Source organism: Equus caballus, chromosome 5 (genome assembly GCF_041296265.1).
Source record: "Equus caballus isolate H_3958 breed thoroughbred chromosome 5, TB-T2T, whole genome shotgun sequence".
Taxonomy (NCBI): Eukaryota; Metazoa; Chordata; class Mammalia; order Perissodactyla; family Equidae; genus Equus; species Equus caballus.
Genome location: NC_091688.1, coordinates 10,644,637 through 10,667,924, shown reverse-complemented (window position 1 = coordinate 10,667,924; position 23,288 = coordinate 10,644,637). Strand labels below are relative to the sequence as shown.

Genomic DNA, 23,288 nt, shown 5'->3' with positions numbered 1-23,288 from the left:
TTACCTATCTTGATTACTGAGGGGTTTTTGACATCCCTTAAATTTTGCACACTTGCCTAAGAACTCAGTAAATGTTGGTTGCCATCATTTTATCATCATCACACAATGACAGCACAACACAATTTAGCAATTAATTATCCGGTGTCTTGTATTAGTCATTGTTCCAAGTGCTTATGTCCTGTTTTTCCAACTAATCTGTATGCTCATTAAGGGCAGAAATTATGACATATGTCTTTTATCCCTAAAACTGCTGAGTACTAAGAGATTCAAGTAAGCACACGTCCAGTGATCTCTTGTAGCCCATGGTAGACAATTTGCCATTCTACTGTTCTCTAATTGTTTCATGTGTTTGAAAGTTTTTTCACGATCCTTGAGGGCAGAGATGACATCTGGTATTTATCTCAAGCTATGTCTGGCACAAAGCTGAGGGGACAGAATCAAAGAACTGGCAGGGACCTTTAAGTTCATCTAATCTCACCCGCTCACTTTATAAATAAATCATTTGATGCCCCAAAAGGTTGCATGATGAGGCCAAACCAACCAGTGATAGCACCAGGACAAGAATTCAGGTCTCCTGGGCTCTTCCTCCTTCAGTACTTTCAACATGTTCTTTTATCTCTCCACCCTCTTAAATAGCAAGCACAGAGTTCTGCATGTAGGAAAAATTCAATAAATGATGTAGGTTATTGATTTCTGGAACTTGACTAATCTTTGCTTAAAGAGAGAGTAGGGAGTCACTGCCTGGAAATGTACATGTGTATTTACCAACTCTTCATATCTCCTGGCTCAGTGTGGCAAGGTGGGTACGAGAACTGGATTTGGAGTCAGATAGCTCTGAGTCAAATCCAGGCTTCACTGCTTCCTAGCTATGTGACTTGGATGAAATTAAGTTTCTTAGCTTAATTTTCCTCATTCAAAATGTGAACATAATAATGGTACTTAACACATAGAATTGTGAAAAATTACACAAAACGAAGACATGTAAAGAGTATGGCAGACTGCCTAGCACATAGGAAATGTTCGACAAATATTAGCACTTGTCACTATTCTAAAAGCAAGCCCTCAGAGATAGGTGGGCTATAAGGGCAGATGCATACAGTTATATATATGGCTGTGTAATGGACCCACATTTTTATATTATGGTAGATAAAGATTGGGAGTGAGAGTTAAATTATCAGTCAAGTACTTATGATCATGCTATGTCTATCCCATGAAACCTCATAAATAATTCTACTACCCACTCTATTCTGTGGGATCTCAGGTCCATATAACCATGACAAGGACCCCACCCAATCACTCACCAGCTGACTAGCTCTTGAAATTTTACAGATTTCCAAAAGCACTGGGAGCCCAGGATAGTAGACTATAAAAAGAGACCTGTCATAGACTCAAGAATACCTAACTAAAATTCCATTTTTAGTTCCATTTCAAGAGAAAATAAACTACATTAGCAAGGATGACCAATCGATAAGCAGAAGCCCAGACAAATACAAGATACTCCATGACTTGAAATGTTGCCAGCAAAGCCTGGCACTACAAACAATGGATTTGAGCAACTCAGGGAAACCAGTTGTACCATTGAGTTCACACAACACCTCACCTACATCTAGTCTCTTTAGCCCTCAGCACAAAGCTGTTGATGAAAATAATCCATAACCAATCTATAAATGAAAATTTGGGAGAGTTTATTCTGAGCTAAAATGTGAGGACCATGGCCTGGGGCCTTTCTTCCTGAAAGAAGAAAGGGCACCAAAGAAGTGGGGTGTACAGAGTGGTTATATACCCCCAAAGAGGGTGCTTCACATATAATTGAAATGTGCCTTTTACAACAGTCGTAAGACTGCTCTGTCGACACAGCGATTGATGGACACAGCAGGTAGGTCGCTGTCTCGGTGGACACAGCAGAGTGGCAGGTCTGCTGTCTCGAGCTGGGTGGTCACAGGTGAGCTGGGTGGCCACAGGTGAGCACAGCAATCAGTTCCTAGCCTAAGGAAAGATGCTTTACCTTAAGGAAATGCCAATGTCGGGGGAAGTTGCATCTTTATCTTAAGCCCATTTGTCCTTGCCATAGGAAATGTTTAAAGCAGATATACAATGCGTGTTCAACGGCCACGGTCAGGCCCTTTCGGAAAAAAAAAAGTCAGGCTGAATTAGGTTTACACCAAATGGCTTCCTCATATACTCCAGTATATCCTATTACTTCCCATTTCAATTTGTCAAAGTAAACCTCTGAGCCCAAACTTACGTGACTCCACAGGAAGATGCAAGGTAGAAGTCTGTGGGGAAAGTATCCTGTTTTTTTAGTACTTAAAACTTGGGGGAAGAAACAACCTTGGATATCCCAAATTCCCAATCAAAGACCACAGTAGTTTGCATTTTTGCATCATCTTTATTCCAAAATTCTCAAACCACGTCAGTTTGTCCGGCCTTAGCATTTAAGAGAAGCAGCAAAGAGTTCACTGAGGCCACAAAACTTTAAAGAGCACTTAATATTTAAAGCACTTTGGCAAGAAAAATGAGGGAAAATATAAAACACAACTATTTATCATCCTGGGTCAAACCCTCCATTGGCAGTCTGAAAGTTCCTTTAAAATTCAAGGTTTCCTGGGGCAGGCCCCGTGGCCGAGTGGTTAAGTTGGCGCGCTCTGCTGCAGGCGGCCCAGTGTTTCGTTGGTTCGAATCCTGGGCGCAGACATGGCACCGCTCATCAAACCACACTGAGGCAGCGTCCCACATGCCATAACCGGAAGGACCCACAACGAAGAATATACAACTATGTACTGGGGGGCTTTGGGGAGAAAAAGGAAAAAATAAAATCTTTAAAAAAAAAAAATTCAAGGTTTCCCAAAAGCAGTATGATATCCTAAATTGGATCCTAAAACAGAAAAAATGGACATCAGTGGAAGAACTGGTGAAATCCAGAGTCCATATTCAGTTAACAGTGTAACACCAACGCTAATTTCTTAGTTTTGACAAATGCACTGTGGTTAAATTAGATGTTAGCATTTGGAGAAACCGAGTGCAGGGTATGTAGGATCTCTGTATTTATCTCTGTAACTTTTCTATAAATCTAAAATCATTCCAGAATTTATTCAAAAATTTATTTTTAAAGATTTAATTCTTTCCTTTTTCTCCCCAAAGCCCCCCAGTACATAGTTGTATATTTTTAGTTGTGAGTCCTTCTAGTTGTGGCATGTAGGACACCGCCTCAGCATGGCCTGACGAGCGGTGCCATGTCCGCGCCCAGGATCTGAACCAGCGAAGCCCTGGGCCGCCGCAGTGGAGCACACGAACTTAACCACTCGGCCATGGGGCCAGCCCCTGAAAATTTATTTTTAAAAAAGCAAAGTAATAATAAGAAGTTAAGATTTCTTTGCCGAAGAACCTTTGTTTGGTGGGTGGGAGAGGTGGGGATTATTATTCTCTTTCCCAATGAAAATTATATTAAAAGGACAAAAATCTCCATCCTTTTGCTAGAGATCAACCAAAAGATGGTGGCCAACTCCTTTTCTCCTCAAGGTAACGTGTCAGGAAGGTAAAGAGAGCTGGGAGCCCCAGGAGTTGGGCTTTCCAGTCCGTACAGAGATAATGATCTCTCTGTCACGAGTCCCTGTGGGGAATAAAGGACACAATGGATGTAGAGCACTTGACGAGTGTCAGGAGCCGGGTAAGTGGCATTTTCTTACGCTCCTTCTTAGGACATCCCCACCGGCAGTTCCTGTCAGCCCCTTAGGGAAACTCATAGAAGTTGCCCCTCTGGGTGGAAGGATGCTCTGTCTTGGCTGGGGGGTGGGGGGGAGGGGTGGGGCTCCCTGTCTTCCTGGCCTCCTGAGGACCCGCTGGATGTCTTCACCTGGACAGCAAGCTGTGGTCTCTCAGCTCGACTTCTAGAAAGCAGCTTGCACTCTGCTGGGCTCCTGCCAAGCCCCCTGGGACAGCTCTGTCCTTGTACCACTTTTTAAAGAACAGCCCACCCACTATTCTGTGGGGAGGATAAGAAAACAGAAAAACCTACCACTTACTTAACTGACTGACTTTTCAGTGGGAGTGAGAAGGCCAACCCGAGCTATGAGCTGAGGCTGGAGGTCCAGCCCCTGCCTCACAGAGTGGTACTGTGTAAAACCATAGAGTGGCTCATTTCTAGAGTGACCTTTGCTCCCCTTGGCTTAGCCCAACTTTAAGTACATCCACACTGACTCATTGTCTTTTGCTTCAAGGAAACTCTTAAATTAACTAGACCTCGTCATTGTGTGACAGTGTAGAGCCCATTTGCTCTTCCTGGCATTGTCTGGTCTTGCAGATAGAGAATATTTGGTGAAAGTCCCAAGGTTTTACGTCCTACCTCCACAGATTGTGAATTTTCTTGAATAATCTCCATTCCAAATCTTCTGCCTTATTGATCCTAGAAATGATCCAAATGTCCCAGAAATCTAAAGCATTTTAATATGGATTCTCCCTCAGACAATCTCATCTACCTAAAGGTGGCCACGTGTTCTTGCCAGCCCATGGGCTTTCTTCAGAAGTGGTCAGGGTACATTGGGTATGTGGGTACTGTCAAGGACATTTCTCATTTTTTTTGCCTCTTAGCATCTGAATCCCCTTCCCACATTTGGGGAGTCCCTCTTTCTGTGAGGCAGAGCTGGTCTCCCTCTATGGAGACTAGCAATGATAGATGTTTGCTTACTAGCCTCCCTTGCATCTGGAGGGCTGGCCATGAACTAGGCTCTGCCAAACAAATGTACCCAGTCTAGACATCAAGTGGATTCCAACTCCTGGAGACCCTGTGCACAGCAGAGGGGAACCCTGTCCCGTCTTTTTGCACTCATCTTCTCATCTTCCTGCGCTACATCAGACGATGCTCCATTGCTATTCGTAGGATTTTCATGGCCAATTTTTTCAGAAGTAGTTGGCCAGGTCCTTCTTCCTAGTCTGTTTTAGTCTGGAAGCTCTGCTGAAACCTGTCCATCATAGGTGACCCTGCTGGCATTCGAAACACCAGTGACATAGCTTTCAGCAGCACAGCAACACGCAGTCGCTACAGTATGACAACCAACACACTAGGGTTGTGGTTCCCTGACCAGGAAACGGACCCAGACCATAGTGATGAGAGCGCCAGATCTTAACCACTAGACCACCAAGGCTAGCTAAAACTGGAAATTAGTCATACGAAAAAGCAGGGGTCACACAGAACTCTGTCAGTGGGGACAGCTCCGTTCAGCTTACTGACATACCAGTGGCGGCAGATTCAGGGGCAGTTTCCAGCATTTACCGTTGGTGCGGCATGGAGACAAGCTGCAGATTCTGTTCTCAGCAGGAGCAACACTGGATCCTTATCAGATCAGTTCTGCATCACATTTTGGATATTTTCCCTGGCCATATAGCCCCTGCGCCTGACCCTTTGACCTTTCTGGAAATTCAACGAGCCAGGGCCCACTTCACGTGTTAGCAACCTGTGTGGTCACCCGGGGTCCCAGGCTCAGCATCGTCCTATGCTTGGTTTAATGCTTTGCTGTCCATCTTCCAACTCTTTACATTTTTGACCAAGAGACTTCATATTTTCATTTTGCACTGGGCCCTGCAAATTATGTAGCCAGTCCTGCTGTGAGCTTGCTAGCATCCTTTGGCCAAGGAGTTCTTAATCTTTTGTTTGTCATAGAGCACTTTGGCTGTTGGGTGAAGCCTATGAAGCATATAAAGAATGTTTTTAAATGCACAAAATAAAATACATAGGAAGCCAATTATATTAAAATACAGTTAAAACACATTTTAAATAGCATAGTATGTATTATCATATTATGATGATATATGATAGCATAACATGTGGTTTTTTATTAGTGCATTAAATGAATCTGGTGGCAGATCTAATAACTGCTGTTATTGTAATGAGCATAAACAATATTTGGAATGTCTGCAATAACTGAAATGTGACTTGAAGATATCTATGATTTCTAAAGGTGGTAAAGTCACAGGTACCTGGTTTATTGTCTACATTCATAACTTAGGGAAATGTTAAATTCAGTGAGAGATTATTAAAACAAAAGTGATCCACCCAAGTCACAGAGCCCCTAAATTTTAATTAAAATTTAATTTAGTTTTAAAACATAATTAATTAAAATTTAATTTAAATAAATTCCCTTTCTGCTTCAATCAACCAAAGCTGTTATTTTGTTGCTTACGACACAGAAGCCTGTAGGATACAGTACTCAATGTGACCCAGGCCTTAGGACCAGCCCTGGGTACATAAGGGTTCTTCACAGAAAATAAGCAAACACAACACTCAGAGTGGCCCCAGGGGAGTCGAAGATGGGTCCAACACAGCCCTGCCCTCAGCCGTTAGGATCTTTGAGGAGAAAGTGTCAATGATGACACTCCAGGACACTGTCTGGAAAAGATATGACGAGCCTTATGTGTGTGTTATAAACCAAGCAATCTAGATGGCTGAGCAAGTGGAGATCCCTCCTAGCTGGGAAGATCAACCATTAACAATGGTTCTACATTATGAGAAGGGAGACAAGACACACAGCAGCGGAATCCTTGCTCCAGGGCCCACAGCAAGCTAACAGAATGTTGACGAGTCCCTTCCCCGATTTCCCAAATCCAGATCCAGGAGTCTTTGTTCTAGCGCAGATCACCTTTCAGGTATTTCAACACGAGTTTGTCTTTTGCTGATCTCAAAGGAAATATGATCAAAACGTGTCTCCGCCTGTACTATTCTCTTGTGCCCCTTCCCCTCCTCCTTTTAGGGAGGGAAGACTCAGAAGCCATTGGAGGCAAAGAGAATATTTATCTTTTGGACACACTTGAGAAGCCTGGGTTTGTTTAGCAAAAGTAGAAAACAATTCATTTGCAGCTATCCTGAACTTTTTAAAGTTGTTCCATATCCATTATTACACTGGAGTTCTGGGCATATATTATTATCCCTATTTTATAGATGAGGAAACTGAGGGTCAGAGAGGTTATGAAGTGCTCAAGGTCATAGAGCAAGGAAGAAAAAGCCAGGTTTCTTGCCTCTGAGCTCAGTGTCCTTTCCCCTGCGCATTATCTTTCCTACGAGCAGGTGATAACAAAAGGGGATTCTGTCTCTGAAAGGGAAGTACCTTCATGCACATCATCTAAAAACCAAGATACCCACAGCCCCAATTTTGAAGAGCAGGTGTCAGCTAAGAGGAGAGAGGCTCAAAAAAGAACACAGATCACTGAATCCTCTGGCCTTGAGTAGGCTTCAACTTGGGCCTCCAACAGAGGACAGAATTCCCTTGGCCAGTGACCAGCGCCTAGAGTCCTTCCCATTCCTGCCTGGGAGCTATGCTCATAACAACAGCAGCAGCAGGAAAAGGGCTTCATGAACATAAAAATAAACAAACTTTCTATTTTTAGCAGGGCTGCAGCTGTAAGAGCTTCACTATTTGCTTTTTAGCTGCAGCATTCTGCGGGAAGAGAAGCAAGTGTGGAGGGGATGGCAGACGAGGACAACTAGGGACAGTCACACTGGGAGCCAAATTTTCCATTGCTGAGCCTAATTACACACAGGCCACAGAAACCAAGGTCCAGCCTGGAAGTCTCTGGAGTCTACAGGTCTGGGAAAACTGGAGAGCGTCAACCAGGAAGCTGGCCCATGATTGGGCTCTTTTCTGGCCATATATAGAAATAAATAATCTTTTACCCAAATGGTTTTTAGAGCCACTGAAAACCGTGCTGCCTAGCGACTTCACCGGAGGAGTGGACGATAAGCTTGTAGGTGGAAACATTTTCCGCTTAATTTAGGCTCGAGTTGGAACCTGTATGAATCTTGAAGGAACTCAGATCCAGCATCTTCCAGGCTCCAACATTGTGTCGAGAATTCTCAATAGGCCTGCAGTGTTTTCCCCGGCACCCTCGCTGAGGGCTGGCAACATCAGGAACTTGAGAAAGGACGACCGCAGTGCTGGAGGTGGGGAATATAGGAGGTTTCTGTTTGCCTGGAACAGAATTGGACATTGTGAGAAGAGTTCCAAGGCCACCACAGAGGAGGGCAGAAAGGTCCTTTTCTTGTAAAGATCGCAGTGGCTTTAGGAAGGGTACACCTGATCTGATCTCAGAAATGCCTCTGTAGCCGGGCCTTACTCTGACCCCACATCATGTTCTTCCCCCTCTCGTGTCCCTTTTCACACACAGTTCCAACAATAATTCCAGTTATTTGTGAGGAGACAGAATTGCAGACCCCAAGCAGTACCGAGGAAGGAAAGAACCCAGTGCTTCGTGCACTCACAGGAGACAAGTGCACGTGGAAGGCGTCACGCTCTTCCATGCTTGCAGAAAGCCTCCACAACTCCCCAGATGTGGCCTTACAGCTGAAGGTCTTCATACAGTGACAAATGTTTATTGAGCACCTCACTGCACCATCCCTGCTCACACAGAGCTCACAGTCCAGTGTGGGGAGCAAAGAACCAGCGACTGCATGACCGCGGGGCAGGCTTTACAATGGGTAAGCACAGAGTCCTGCAGGAATACGAAGAGCTGCCTTCTACCTCAGTCTTGGGGAGTCAGGATCTTTTCAGAGGAGATGGTGGCTGAGCTGGGACCCAGGCATGTAGAGATTAGGTAGGGGTAAGAATTACTCCTCAAATGCTCCCGTGTAAGGATAGCTGTGAAATGATAACACGGCAAGAGAACATAGCTAAACTATACAAGAACTTAACCCCAGCACCTCAAAGATAGTTGATTTCCACCTGCCAATAACATTTCATGTTACCCAATAACGTTACTGGGCAAACCAATTGCTGTTGAATCATAAGAAAAAAGTATCATAATCTATTTGAACATGGGTTTCCATAGCTAACAATGTAAACCCTAGAATCTTGGGTTTGGATGAGAAGGGTTACCAAATTTTCTCACCAGGTATAGCAATCCCTTCTATAGCATCCTTGCCAGGTGGTCACACAGCCTCTGCTCAAATTGTCCAGTGATGGAGAACTCTGCACTCATCAAGGCAACTAGTTGCTTAGTTATTTTTACAGGCAGGAGCTAGAGTATATAGTGGCCTCCAACCAGGCTAGAGTTTCTAACCACAGTCTTCCAGTCTGTCCATACTCCAATAAATCCTACAAAAGGCCACCAGATTAACTTTCTTTAAGAGTGGTCAGTCCACTGTTGGAAATCTGCAGTGACTCCAACTACCAACATACAAATTCTAATCTCGTTCTAAAAGACTAGAATAGCCCCTATAAAATATAACATGGCGGGGCCAGCCCAGTGGCACAGCGGTTGGGTTTGGACGTTCTGCTTCGATGGCAGCTCAGGGTTCGCCGGTTTGAATCCCAGGTGTGGACATGGCACCGCTTGGCAAGCCATGCTAGGGTAGCCATCCCACATGTAAAGTAGCGGAAGGTGGGCACGGATGTTAGCTCAGGGCCAGTCTTCCTCAGCAAAAAGAGGAGGATTGGCAGCAGATGTTAGCTCAGGGCTAAACTTCCTCAAAAAAAAAAAACAGAGAAAAATATAACATTGGGGGCCAGCCCCACAGCCAAGTGGTTAAGTTCATGTGCTCCACTTCACTAGCACGGGGTTTGCCAGTTTGGATCCTGGGCATGGACCTACACACTGCTCATCAAGCCATGCCCTGGTGGCATCCCACATAGAAGAACTAGAATGACCTACAACTAGGATATACAACTATGTTCTGGGACTTTGGGGAGAAAAGAAAAAAAGAGGAAGATTGGCAACAGATGTTAGCTCAGGGCCAATCTTCAAAAAAAAAATGCCATAACCAATTTTTTTTTTTTTACTGTAACATGGGTTATCTTCAGTCACCAGGTTTTTGGATGATATTTTGTTTTTTTCCTTCATACTTTTGAGTCTTTTCTTAGTTTTCTGCATTAGAGAGAGAGAGAGAGAGAGAGATTGAGAAAGGATCGTCAAATAATTAATGTTACTCACAAAAAAAAATCCGACCATGTTTATTGCTTCTCCACATCTTGGTTCACATTATGCCCAACCTAGAAACCTTTCCCTCTCTTTCCCCTTCTTCAAATTCTTCTGCACCTCCTAGATTCTGGCCAACGCACCTCTCTCAGGAAGTTAGGCTCCAGCTCTTACTGCCCTTAAATCCAAATTACAAAATTTAGCACTTCATTATAAGCAATTTTCTACTATTTGCCAATCATTTCATGAGTCAGTTCCATGTTAGACTGTAAATTCCTTAAGGCCGCGTCATAGTGCCTACCTAGCACAATGCGGAGGTTATTATGGATTCTCCATAAATGTTCACTAGTGGGTGGATGAAATTCCATTGGGTTGTATTTATTAGCTCAGTTGGTTAGAAAACAATTCTAATGGTTTGAGCACAGCTCTAATAAGTCTCATAAGTCATCTGATCCTACGCTTCTCAAACTGGGGTGCCCACATCCCTGGAGGTATATGGAAAAGTATGCCAAGTGTATATGAAGCCACAAGATATTAAACAATGTCTTCCTCAAGCAAAAATTTCCTACCATGTAAGGATAATGTAGTGGAAAAGTTTGAGAAGTACTTTTGTATCCCATGTTTTTCTAAGTGCAAGAATTCCCTCCAAGGCTAATATCCAGATTCTGTTTGAGTTTATCAGCTCAGGCTCTGCTTCTAGATACTTTCAGATGACCAATAGGTCTATATCCCACCAAGAGATGTTCCTGGGATGTATCATTCATCCTGCATGCCACAATGTAGAGCCCACTGGTCTAGGAGGCAAAACACCCTGGTTCTAATCTAATTATGCAACCACTGTGGGCAACCAGCCTCCTGAAGCCCCAGCTTCTCATCTACCCTGCCGTCCTAACGAACATTGAGTTACATTAAATAACACATGTGAAAAGTCTTCGTAAACTGAAAATTACACGCAGGCTCCGGTATTATTGCTGTTGCTATCATCCCGGCATGAGTTAATTCCATTGTGCTCCACAGACACAGGCGCTGTTTCCCAAACCAGTTCAGTTGATTAAGGCGGGTAGCAGTGGAGCTCTGAATTCAGAAAGTTCTGGGTTGAAACCTGACTCTAGCATAAGCTCTATCAGACTACAGTCTCATCCATTTTTGTCTATCTCATGTTTCGCACGGTACTAGGAACATACATGTGCTGAACAAATGTGTTTCTAACAATTTGTTGGAATCTCTGTCTGCCAGCAACCTGATCTATGACGAATTTTTAAATTTTCCAAATCTCAGTCTGCTCATCTACTAGACTGATATAATAGTATCTCATAGTGTTGTTGGAAATTTACAGGCAGTATGCATAAGCTGCCTCGCACAGTGCCTGAAACATAGTCAATTTCTGCAGTTGGGTAAATGAAGATTATCCCATTATTTTGTCTTTAAGTCAGCACTTCCTTTCACCTGTTAAGAAAGAGCCAACCTAGAGAAAGGAAGTTTGTTTGTGGCAACACTGACGTTCTGAGTCACTGAACTAGTTAAGGAAGAAAATTTCAAAGGCACAGTCACTTTGTGGGCCCTCCAGGCAAGAGGAATAAACAATTTCAGCCTTCACAAAAACTTCTGCCAGAGTGAGTGTGCTGGGCAGGGCAAGCTGGGGCTGCCCAGGCGTCTCTCTCACAAAGCGACAAGAAATGTTTTACCTAGTCCATGGAAATGCTATATGAAACCCACACCATGGGCTCACTCAATAAATTGATAAGTAAACCCAACCCCAAGGGAAGAGCAGAAGACGAGGAGAACCACAAAGAGAGATGAAATGAGAACTCTGTGGGGCCCTCCTCCCATCCCGAGACCCCTGCCAGGAAAATGGAATCCGGAGGCCCTTGTTTACATTTGAACAACGACAATGCTGAATCCCAACAAAAGGGCCCTGAACAGCAGTGCCCGCCAGTCTACCACGGCCAGCGATAGTGCTGTAGAAAGAGCTTTCAAGGCACAACTCTGGGGGCCGGAGCCAGAAACAGAAAATGAAAACTGAGCCCCTTCATGTGCCGTAAGTACAGACAATGCGCCACCTGCCCCACTACTGGAAGGCGCAGGGCGGGGCACACTATCTCTGGAACTTACAGGAGCGCTACAGAAAACATGAAGCGCGTCAGGCAGGGGAACGTGGATGAGTAGGGCAACACTTGGATTATTTGAGGACACATCCAAGAGTTTCCTAAACTTCCCCTGAGGCCAAGATTGGGAGTTACAGCCCATAAAATTAACCTTTTCCCTGGCATCCTGGATGCAGCATTGAAGACATTTTGGACGTCGCATTCAAAAGACTTCCTCAAAAAAGTATATTATCACTGCTCTTTTCATTGGAGCTTTCATATTAGAGCAATTTATGTCAGAATTAGACAGTTTAGCAGGAAAGTTTTCGACAGAAATCTAATCATAAGAGATAAATACAATGACTGATGTGAAAACAGGCTCTCAGAATCTGTTTAGAAGTCCAAAGCCAAAATGAAAAGGCAAGGCATTTTAAAAGGGCTGTAAAAGGTGTAGGGGGAGTGGGGCAGAGGAAATATTTTCTTAGAATGGCTATAATTAAGCTGGAAAACTCACTGTTTTTTGGGTAACCCACTAAAACTGAACACACATGAGACTAAAAAGACAAGACAGTATGTGCAGAAAACGTTTGGCTAAGGGAAAAAGAACAAAGTTTTGCTCCCTTCATGACGCAAAGGCCACAGAGTCTGCAGAATTAGGGAGGTAGCATTGGTGATGCCCACAAGTTCAAATCCAAGCTCTATGGAGGCCATGACTCTCGCCCACAAAGACCCACACGTAGGCACAGTGTAAGGGCCCATTTAGTCATCCTGCTCTCCCAACCACATGGAGTCTATCTCAGCTTTCTGCAGCTCTCCTCTACGGCTCTGCCATTCACACATCTGTCCAAACCCTTCTGGAATCCATTTATGTCGCCAGCTTGTGCCACCTCTGGGAGATAATCCATTCCATAAATTCCTCGCCTGCTGCGTGGTGTAGTATTTCCACTGACTAGTCCTGAACTTGCCTCCTTCCTGGTTCCAAGGCACTGCTATCTTTCAGGATCTGATGAACAAGTCTGTGCTCATCTTATCCACACCATTTATAGGCTGCTCATTTCCTCCTAACAGCCTGCACCTTGTCAGCAGCGCTTCTAACTTCTAGCTGGTTTCTCAGAGCACCCAGGCTATCACTCAAGGACTTCTGTGGCCCCATTTATGCTTCCCGACCCTCACCCAAGTGTTGTAGACAAGAATACACCACAGTTTTAGGTGAGAGTAAGACAATGTTCTCAATTTCATACTTTCCATACATGAAGAATACACCCATTTTTTGGGAAGCACTGTCCTGGGGGTAAACACACTATATTTGAACTTATTCTGGACTCAGGGAGTTTGCAAACTGATGGGAGAGTGTCTGCAAGCAGCACAGGGATAAATGCTGGCCAGTAGTGCAAGGCCACCTGTCTGAACAGGGCACAGCCCGGAAGGAAAAGCAGTATAGGCAGACCTTGCCTTCACAGCAGGCTACAGTTCTATAATAAATACCCTATTGATTTTCACAGCACTCTGTGAACATACTGATGCGAAACCATAGCTTAGCAGGTGCTAAAGTTAGTGAGGGGTAGTCACTCAAATTTCCAGTCTCAGTTCACAAATCTGCTTATTTTGGATTTTCTTTTTTAATTAGATGTTAATGCTCTGTTTCACTCCATTTAGAGCCCATTAACCTCTTGACCACCTTTAAATATCTTTACTGAAAACATGAAAAATAATGAGGATTAAGCAAAATGTAACAACACTGTGGTTGCCTGGGGTCATTCATGAGTTCATCAGAGTTGGGATTTCGGGCCAAGAGAATAAAATAGTAGGTGGTGCTCTAACTTGCTTGTTCGTAAGGGTTGCATCATCCACCCGGAGTGAGAACATCTTGGTCAGATACCCACTTCTTTACTTCTGCCATAATTGCATCTTCCTAGTAGTATCAGTTCCCCAACAGACTTTGCAGCCTTGGCAATCCAGTGTGAGCCAATCTGCCATCTTGCTCACCTATGAGTCACTAATTTCTCTGCCACAGAAGCTGTTGGCTTTCCTCACTCACTAACAGACACATCACAGAGATATCACCTTTTGGGTAGGCCTCTAGATTTTCTTTCTACCACTGACAGCCATGTCCACGAAGCCCTGAGCTCAAGTCAGTTTTCACAGTTTCTCTCAGTTAGTTTCTTTCTGTTTTCTCTTACAAGCAACCCTAAATAATTGTCACATAGCCACAGTCAATCTGTAATGCTGCTCTCGATTCCCAGGAAAGTATTTTCGGTAGGCTTCCCTCAATAGGCCTCATTCCAGGCCTGAACATTACCCCTGCTCAAGTGTGGAATTCTTCCGCAGAAGGCAATTTTTTCCTCGACCTGATGATATAGTGGTAAAAGGATGGATGGGGGAGTTGGAAACACTTGGACACAAACTGGGCTCCACCATTTATGAGTTATGTGGCTTTGAGGAAGTTACTTAACTTCTCTGAACCTCAGTTTCCTCATCTGTGAAATGAGGCTAATACTACATCTCATGAATGTGTTGTGAAAGATTGAATGATACGTTATGCGTAAAGCTCCTGGCCCAGTGTCTAGTGTCCTTCCTTAACATGGAAGCAAATATTCCAAATATCCCGAATCCTTAGGCTGCCATTCAAGGCTTCACTGCCAGCCCCTCAGGCCTGTCTTCCTCAACGCTCTGTTAGACATTATACTCTGGCTTTAAGCTCCAGGAGTGTTAGAGGAACCAACTCTATGTAGGTGGACAACCGTAAGCTCAAAGCGTGATTACAGATTGAGCTTTTCCCATCTTGGAAAACACATCTACCGAGGGAAGCCCCTCAGTCAGGACGCTTCCAAGCAGTCTTTCAAGCCCAACCTTCCAACCTCTATTGACCCCACCTCACTACTTGTTAGCCCACCTGCTTGAAGGCCCCCTTCCTCATCCTTGTTCAAGTCCAGACTGAGTTCACTCAACCCGGATTTCTGGGAAGAGGGTCTCATCTAAACTCCTTCCACTGGAAGAAAACTGGTTTTTCTCTCTTAATCATCCTTGGCATTCTGACTGGAGGGCTGGGTTTTCTCTTTGGCCTTTCAGCTCAGAGCCCTTTGGTTTCTCCTGCACTAACAGAAAGGGATCTCTTGTTCCTCAGTGAAAACAGTTGGCTGCACCAGTCCTTTTAATGTCCACATGCAGAGGCCAAAGGACACCAGCACTCAAGCACAGGAGGGGGAGGGCAGGACCTGGCTAAGCACCTGGCATCTGAGCACTTGGGTACCTGGCAGAAACAGTCAAGACGGCAGTATCTCAGGTCCATGTCACGGAAGGACTTCCCGAGATGACTCTGAGGAAGATGCTCCCAGGCCAGGACTCGGCATCACCTCCCTTCCCACACACGGTAACCTTAGACACTGAGCAAGTTCTCTGCCCTTGGGCATCAGAAGCTTTGTGTCTGGAGCCCTGCATCCAGCCCTGGGCCAGGCCTCTCCTTTTCTAGCCTTCCAGGCGCTGGAAATCAGACCCAGGGAGATCTGAATAAGAAATGGACAGACGGCAACTCATGATGAGAGGGGAAGAAACTCTGAGAAGTCTGAAGACAGTTTCCCCCTCCATCTCTGCTTCTGACAGCTGCCGTTGGGGCGTAGTTTTCCCCCCCGAAGCCTTCAGTGAGCCGCACAAAGACTTTTCGGAGATGTTGCTGCACCCCACTGAGCACACAGCCTTGTCTAGAAGAGCCTGTCGTTTTTGTTGCCCAGATAAGGCATGGGAGCCTCCACCCAATCTGTCCCGTGGCCTCCCTCTCCAATGCCTCCCACCCTTTTTCCAAGAAGGCTGCTGTAGTAGGCAGCACTGGGCTGTTTTCACTTAAGGCGAGTTTGCCGCGAATCATGTCTCAAGTCTCTGGGAACTTCTGCGCATTTGTGAAAACGACCGGGACCGGCTCCGCCGGCGAGGAGCGCGCCTGTGTCCTGCAGGAGGCGTGTTCCGGGACGGAGGGGCACGAACACGTAACGGCGGGGGCGGGGAGGGGTAACTGGCGGGAAGACGCGGAGGGAGGGCGCATCTGGGGCGTGTGCGCCCCAATCCGAGGGCACCCGTGGTCTGGGTGCCCCGCGCGCAGAGCCTGGGCCGGGCCCAGGGTGCGGGAGAGAGCGCGAGTGTGATTCAGGAAGTTGAGTTTCTGACATCAGGGGCAGGACGGAGTTGGAGTGAAACCTCAAAAATGCGAGGCGGCGGCCAGCGGGAGGGCAGGGAACACAGAGGGCGCCACTCTCCCGACGGGCGGCAGGTAGGCGCGGCGCGGGGCGGCCCCCGCTGACCCCGCCACCCCAGAGTCGGCTCCGCGTGGGCCGGCGGGGCCTTCGGGAAGGAAACGCGGACCTCGCCCCCAGTCCTGATCGCTGTCAGACGGGAGCCCCGGGGATCCCTGGGCGACCCGCCTGCAGGAAGCTCGCCGGTGGACTGAAAGGTGAGTCTCAAGACTTTCTGTGGTTGTTGTGGGTTTTTTTAGATACAGTTTAAGCTGCCCTCTGTTTGGAAGGGGACTTCCCACTCACATGTTTCTTTAGAAGGATGAGACCAGCCCCAGAGAAAAGGAAGATTTAAGGGTTATTTCTAAATAGCCTCCTGCCTCTTCACACCTTCGCTTCTAGTTTGTTCTCCTTCGCGAGGACCCTCGGCTCTCTTCCATCTGTTTCTGGGTTCCTAGGGGCGCTGGGGTGCAGTGCTCTGACGCCAGTTGACACAGCTGCCCATAGGAGCGGCTGCAAAGGGACAGATGAACGTTCTGTGTGCTACTGAAAAACTCAAGGCCTGAGACTGTCCAAAAAGTATCCTGGGTTTAGCTCTTTCTAAATTATTCTAGGTGAAGCCAGATTTTCAATGGGGCTAAGAAACTGGCCAAAACGAAAATATGGCCTGGAGCCAGGAGTGGGATGGGAACCTGTCTGCTATTCCCTGAGCTCCTGAGGATTTGCTGTGGCACATATTGCTTCCCAACTTCTTTGAATCTCTGAATGGTCCCACTCCCAGCCCCCCACCCCATCTGTGAAGGTAGAATGGAGGACACAATTAACCCTGTTTCCCTAGTGTTTTGAAGAGCTTCACAGAAGTACATTATGTAATAATGGAGTTAAATACACTATAGCTGTTAGCTAGTAGGAAAGCCAGTCCTGCCTAACCGAAAGGGAAACCGAAGCAGACAAGCACGGCGTCATTTCACCGACGATGCTGGCAACCAGTGTGCTAGGATTGCTGCTCCACGGCAATGCTCCACAGATTCTGTTGAATGAGGAAGGGGAGAGAGAGTGCACTTGATCATCCCAGGAGCCCCTTCCTTCCAAATCTGCTGCGTTTCATTCACTCAGCTAAAGTTCATAGGACCCTGAAGCTAATTTTGAGGAACCCTCATTCTGAAGTCCTGTTGGATAATGGGAGAGCCTTGAGTTGTAAGGAGCAGGGCTTAAAAAGTAGTGTTGATGCGTCTTGTTCCTAACCCTTTTACAAATAGTTTGCAAATTCCATCTAAAGAATTCAGCAAAGATCTTGCCATGACCTCCTCGTCTGATGTGCCTTCTCTTTGCCCAGTGCTGGGCTGGGGAGGCCGCTGTACTGGAAAGTCTGATCAGGTCCTTCATTTCCTCTGAAATTCGGGCTCCCCATCCCCACCCCACACACAGTTTTAGGAAAGAAATGCATTGCACATATGTTTCTCCAGCCTCCTTACTTTGTCAATATTTAGCCTGTAGAATACAGAAAGGATGACTTCTGCCCTTTGCCCTCAGGACTAAACCCAAGAGAATAAGCAACACTCAACAAGCTGCATTACTGATTTCATCCAAGAGGGCGGTACATCCACCCCATCCATTTATTCAACATTTACTGTAGCTTCTGTGTCCCAGGTAGTGTGACAGGACTGGGGAGTCAAAAGATAATGAGACAGTTTCTGCTTTTAAAGCCCCACAGGCTGATAAACACTTTGAGACAGATACAGAAATAAACTCGTGTTTAGAATACGGTCATGCACTGCATAACGATGTGTCAGCCAGTGACGGACCACATAGACAACAGTGGTCCCATAAGATTAGTACCATATAGCCTAGGTGTGTAGCAGGTTATACCATCTAGGTTTGGGTAAGGACGCTCCATGATGCTCGCACAACGACGCAATCACGTAACAATGCATTTCTCAGAACTATCCACATCATTAAACAACACATGACTGTCCTACACATCGTAATAGCAGAAGCTGTGGGACGTTGAAACAATCCAAAGGAGGGAGTGATAAAGTCCCCCAGGAGTTACTGGGAAGTCAGCACTGCAGAAGTGATGGATGAGCAGGGTGTTGAAAATGATTAGAGTGCCCAGGGAAGGAGTATCTTAGGCAGAGGAGAGAGTATAGGCCAAGTCAGTGGCAGGTTGTGGGAATTGCAAGTATTGGGGATTGAGCTGCTACTAAGAACGGTGAGGTCTCTCCTGTGGCAGTGGGAAGTCAGCTTTGGGTTTTAGGCAGAGAAACGGTATGGTCAGATTTGGAGAGAGAGCTAATGGCCGGCTTGGAGAGATGGGAAGCAGAGAGAAGGAGGACTCAACTAACATAAAGGCAGTGGGAACTAAGGAACGAGAATGGATTTCAGGGGTGTCTAGGAAGTAGAGTCAAAAGTACCTGATGACCAAGTGTGTGTGGTGAGGGAGCAGTGAGTGGAACAGAGGATGATTGTAAGGTGTTGAGCTAGGGCTGGGAGATGCATCGTGATGCCCGTAATGGAAATCTCACGAACTACAGGAGGAGTGGGCCTGGGAAGGGGATTGTGGGAGAAGAAGGTGATGAACACTTTAGACACACTTACGCTGAATATGCTCAGGAGGTGTCCAGGTGGAGAGATATGGGAGGCAGTGGGTGTTGAGTCTGGAGCTCAGGGAGAGGTGGAGGCTGCTCCAATTTAACCATCTCAGATGTTGTACTGAAAAGCAGTGTTGCAGGCAGCTCAAGAGGCCTGTGATAACACCATCAGTGAGACCATGTTGACGCTGAAGAGTCTTGGATTTGTCAGTAGTGGCCGACAGGCATTATTTTCATGCCGTATGGTGACTTCTACATGACTCTTTCTGAATTCCTAAGGCTTTCTCAGGATGCCTTGCAGGGTGATACCTAAAGTGTTGGAGAGAATCCTGGGTTAAATGCACACTGGGTTGGAACATATCAGGCTTCCCTGATTGGGACAGAGGAAAACCACAGATATGGCCAAGCCATCAACCGATGCTCAGACTCAGGGCCACTGCTGGTTTAACCAGCACCTTAGTGAGGATTAGAAAAAAGCGTCCCCTCTGGGTGGACTCAGCTGCAAGTGGGATGGGTCCATGGCCTAGCCAGTGGAAAACTGCATTTACAGATGCATTTAACCAAACAAGCAAATCCCCAGGAATCACTCCCCGGTGTGAGAAATGAATGCTTTAGTTTAATTGTAAGATCTACCAAGGCCTCTCCAGAACTGATACCCCAAGTCTGCTTATTGCACCATGTGGGAGAGTCCTACCTTCATTAAAACAAGATGACTTTCTCAAACTAATTCTAAACCCCTATAGCATGGTACTTTAGGTCTGGCTGCCAGTGCCCAGATCACAATCTTATATGACCTGGTGTGGGAAAAAAAACCCTCAAACTTGGAGCTAGACAGACATGGGTTCAATTCTTGCCTTGACCCCTATTAGCTTCCCTTGAACAAGTTTTTGAATCTCTCAGCTTCATTTCTCTTGTATTTAAAATGGGGATAATTATTACTCACCAGGGCAATGGTTAGAATCAGAATCAAATCGAAAAAGAAAGTACATTTCATGTGCTACATAAATTGTAAGGTTCTATAAAAATGTGAGGGGTTTTATTATCATTAATAATGATTACTAATGCCTCTTGAAGCTACCAAATCAAATGGATTGTGTAGGTGTAGGATCCGGGCAGCATCTTAGGCCCAGACTTGCAGCTTTTTGACTGTATGAAATATTTTAAGGCAGTAGTTATAAAAGTCTCCTGCCGTCATATCAATGGCATGCATCTCTTCTGGCCCCTTCTCTTTTTTCTCCTTACCTAAAGTGGTCAGAGGCCACAGCAGTGAATCCTCTACTAATGCTGATGCAGGTTGTACACTGCACAAGGACTCCTGGGAGCTGATGGGGCTGAAAGCAGCCAGTTTTCCACTGGCTAGGCCATGGACCCATCCCACTTGCAGCTGAGTCCACCCAGAGGGGACGCTTTTTTCTAATCCTCACTAAGGTGCTGGTTAAACCAGCAGTGGCCCTGAGTCTGAGCATCAGTTGATGGCTTGGCCATATCTGTGGTTTTCCTCTGTCCCAATCAGGGAAGCCTGATGTGTTCCAACCCAGTGAAACTGGAATTTTATGCCAGCATCAAAACTTTCAAGTAAACAGACTTCTGTTTGGGGCTGACTGTTGATGAAGAACAGGAAGTAACCACAGACTCAAAGACTTCAAATGAAAAAACACTTCAGAGATGAGCCGGCCCCACCCCCTCACTTCAGAGATGAGGGAAGGTTCAGGGAGGTGAAGTGTGTGCCCAGGGCAACAGCTGGTCAATGGAGGGACCAGAATCCAAGCTCTCTCTTTCTCCATTCAGGAAAAGTGGACACCCTTGAGGGTTTCTATCACTCAGACCTTCTGTCCCTCACACACGGGCACTCAAATGCTGGCAGAGAGGTCAAATGAAAGACGGCCTTGAAGGCTGAATCTTCCCCGACTGGCCTCTGGGGGAAACTAGGAGCAGACCCTCAAGACATGTGGGCAGATCTCATCCTTTCAGGCAGTCTCCATACCACACCCATCCCTCCTGTCTCCTCCACTTCAGTCCTTAAGCTTTTCTCAAGAATCCCAAAGACCCGTCAAGAAGGGAAACAGCGTTGGGTGCCTTAATGAACGACAACCCTTTTAGTGTTTTGTGAAATTTGTCATAAAGACTGTTTTCAAAACAGTGGATGGGTCAGCAGTACGCATCAAATATTGATCTACAACTTACCGTTCAATGAGAAAGCTCCAAGCCAATCAAAGAAGGTCCTGAGGCTCCTCACAGGCACAGTAAGAGAGGTGAAACAGCCACGGGTAGACTTTTTCCCTTTCCAAGCAGCAAAAGGAAAATCTTTGAAGTTCTTTGAAGGGCCATCCCCGGGGCTGCATGACCAGGTCAGGTTTCTGACTTTTCTCCCACATCCGCGTGAGCCATCTGAAGAGAGCACCACCTGGGCACGTGAGTGGACCTTTTGTGGAGAGTGGGCAAGGGTAGCTGAGTTCCAAAATGAACTTCACACGAACCAAGATTCCTTTCCCAGGGCAACTCCCAAGGGGCCGTGGCAGTGTCCAAACTCAATCCCCGCCTCTGGGAAGAGACTTGCTCCCACGATTGTGAGCAAGCTGCTCCATGGAGTTGTTGCTAAAAAATGAGAGAAAACCTCATCATTGCTGTATGTCTTGGTCGAAATTGAAGATTGTGTTTGTAAGGCATGCCAGGCTTGTCGTTGCTATTCACTGTCTATAACTTCTCCCTGCTAGGATGTTTTCCAGTTGACTTTTACTCTCCTCAAATACAACCCTAATTTCAAGCCAGATGGGCTTAAGGAAAGCCCATCAGCAATTTCTTTCCATTTTCTGCAGGTCATAAAAGAAAATTGGCAGAAGAGAGGGAAAAAATATAACAGCAATGAGGATAGTTGCATGTAATCGTACTTTTAGTCTTCAAATTGTCCTGAGGAGGAAAAGTTGGGGGTCCACAAGTTTTGAGATGGATGTAGGGTGGGGGTTGAAGGCAGAGAAAATCAATGGAAATGAGAAAGTTCCATTAGCTTTAGCATTATGGAACAGAATGGCACACAGTAGACATGCTGTGTCTTAACCTAAATGTCTTGTGACCGTGGCCACCTTAAACAAGAGAAAAGAATGCTGCCATGTGAGTCAGGAGCCAGCTTTTTCCACCCCAGCCTGACTAAGATCCTGAGTCTGTGTCCTTCTGCTTGTGATTTCTAATCTGAGATTCTTAAGCAGCTCCACCAATGGGACAATGTGCCAGCTTTCAAAAGCCCCCCTGCTGTAAAAGCCCTGGCCGTAGCCCGGAGGCTCCAGAGAGCCACTCATGCACGCCGGCCTGAAATCACCCAGAAACTAACACTGGGGCCAAAGTGACCTTCCCAGTGATTAGGGATCCAGAGTAAACAAATGTTCATCCAACCGTCATTGGCTCCCATGAGTTTTTAGTATGCGTGCTAGGCTCTCAAGAGCCATTTGTGGGAATAGTGGTGCTAAGAATCTGAGGCACATAAAAATGACAGTCATTGTTGCCTCCCAGCCTCCAGGTTTCTTTATGAGCGTATCACAGTTGTTCATTCAACGTCATGCTAGGCAGAAGTGGCAAAGCTGAAAGACAGCACGCCACTCTTAAGGCCAGCCCTGCAGACTTACCCCATCTCTCCAGACGCTTTCTTATAAACGACTGATGGCTTCCACCCTCCCTTCTCTCTCCCTAGCTTCCACTCGTGACCTGAAACATCCCCTCCCACCCAAGGCCCACAGTCTGCTGAGTAGCAATTGCCAGCGCAGCACGGCAGTGGCCTAGATTAAAACCTCCAGGCTCGTTACATAGGTGACCCACACCATCCCCTAATGAAACCTCCACTGGGACGGGGAGCACATTTGCACACGACACCATCCAGACAAGACCTGCTCAGAGCCCTCCTGGTTTCCAAATTAGAAACTCTGATTCCGCCCTGTGGGATATTTGGCCCAAAGCCTTCTTTGATTCAGAAAAAGGCAATGATGGGCCAGGTGCGTAAGGATACTTGCTGATTTCCAACTACTGTGTGTTTTGTGGTTTGCATGAGGATATTATTGGCCCCTCTGAGGATAGAGCTGATTATTACTGTGTTTTTGATGGATCGATGGCACAGATTTCCACAGCTGGCCTTGGAAAGAGTATCTCATTTCCAGACAGAGGCACTGTATTTCCCCCACCCTGTCTGGGACAAGGGGAGGGGACACAGTCACCGAGCATGTGCCACATGGGGAAGAAGATCTGATGCTCCTGACTGATATTTTCCAGGAGTAAGTTTTCAGTGGTTTAAAGAATATTATTCCTTTAATAAGGAATACTTAAACCACTGAGGTGTGTGGTCCTTCAACATTTGGTACTGGAGTGAATGAATAATCACCTACTAAAAAAAACTGTGATGTTTTATATTTCTTAAACAAGCCACCACTGGTCTGCATTCTGTCTCTACAGGTTTATCTATTCTAGATATTTCCATAAATCAGTCATACAATATGTGACATTTTGTG

The 23,288-nt window shown here is 46.0% G+C and overlaps 1 long non-coding RNA gene across 1 annotated transcript in view; it reads right to left on the bottom strand.

Moving 5' to 3' along the window:
• Window positions 1-21,290, bottom strand: part of LOC138924224 (uncharacterized) — a 76,301-nt gene extending 55,011 nt beyond the window's left edge. Inside the window, exons 1-2 of the long non-coding RNA XR_011439023.1 lie at window positions 20,983-21,290; window positions 18,806-19,107 (exon numbers count right to left, since the gene is read on the bottom strand). This is a non-coding gene — a long non-coding RNA (uncharacterized lncRNA). The remainder of the gene's footprint in view (window positions 1-18,805; window positions 19,108-20,982) is intronic.
• Window positions 21,291-23,288: the final 1,998 nt, after the last annotated feature.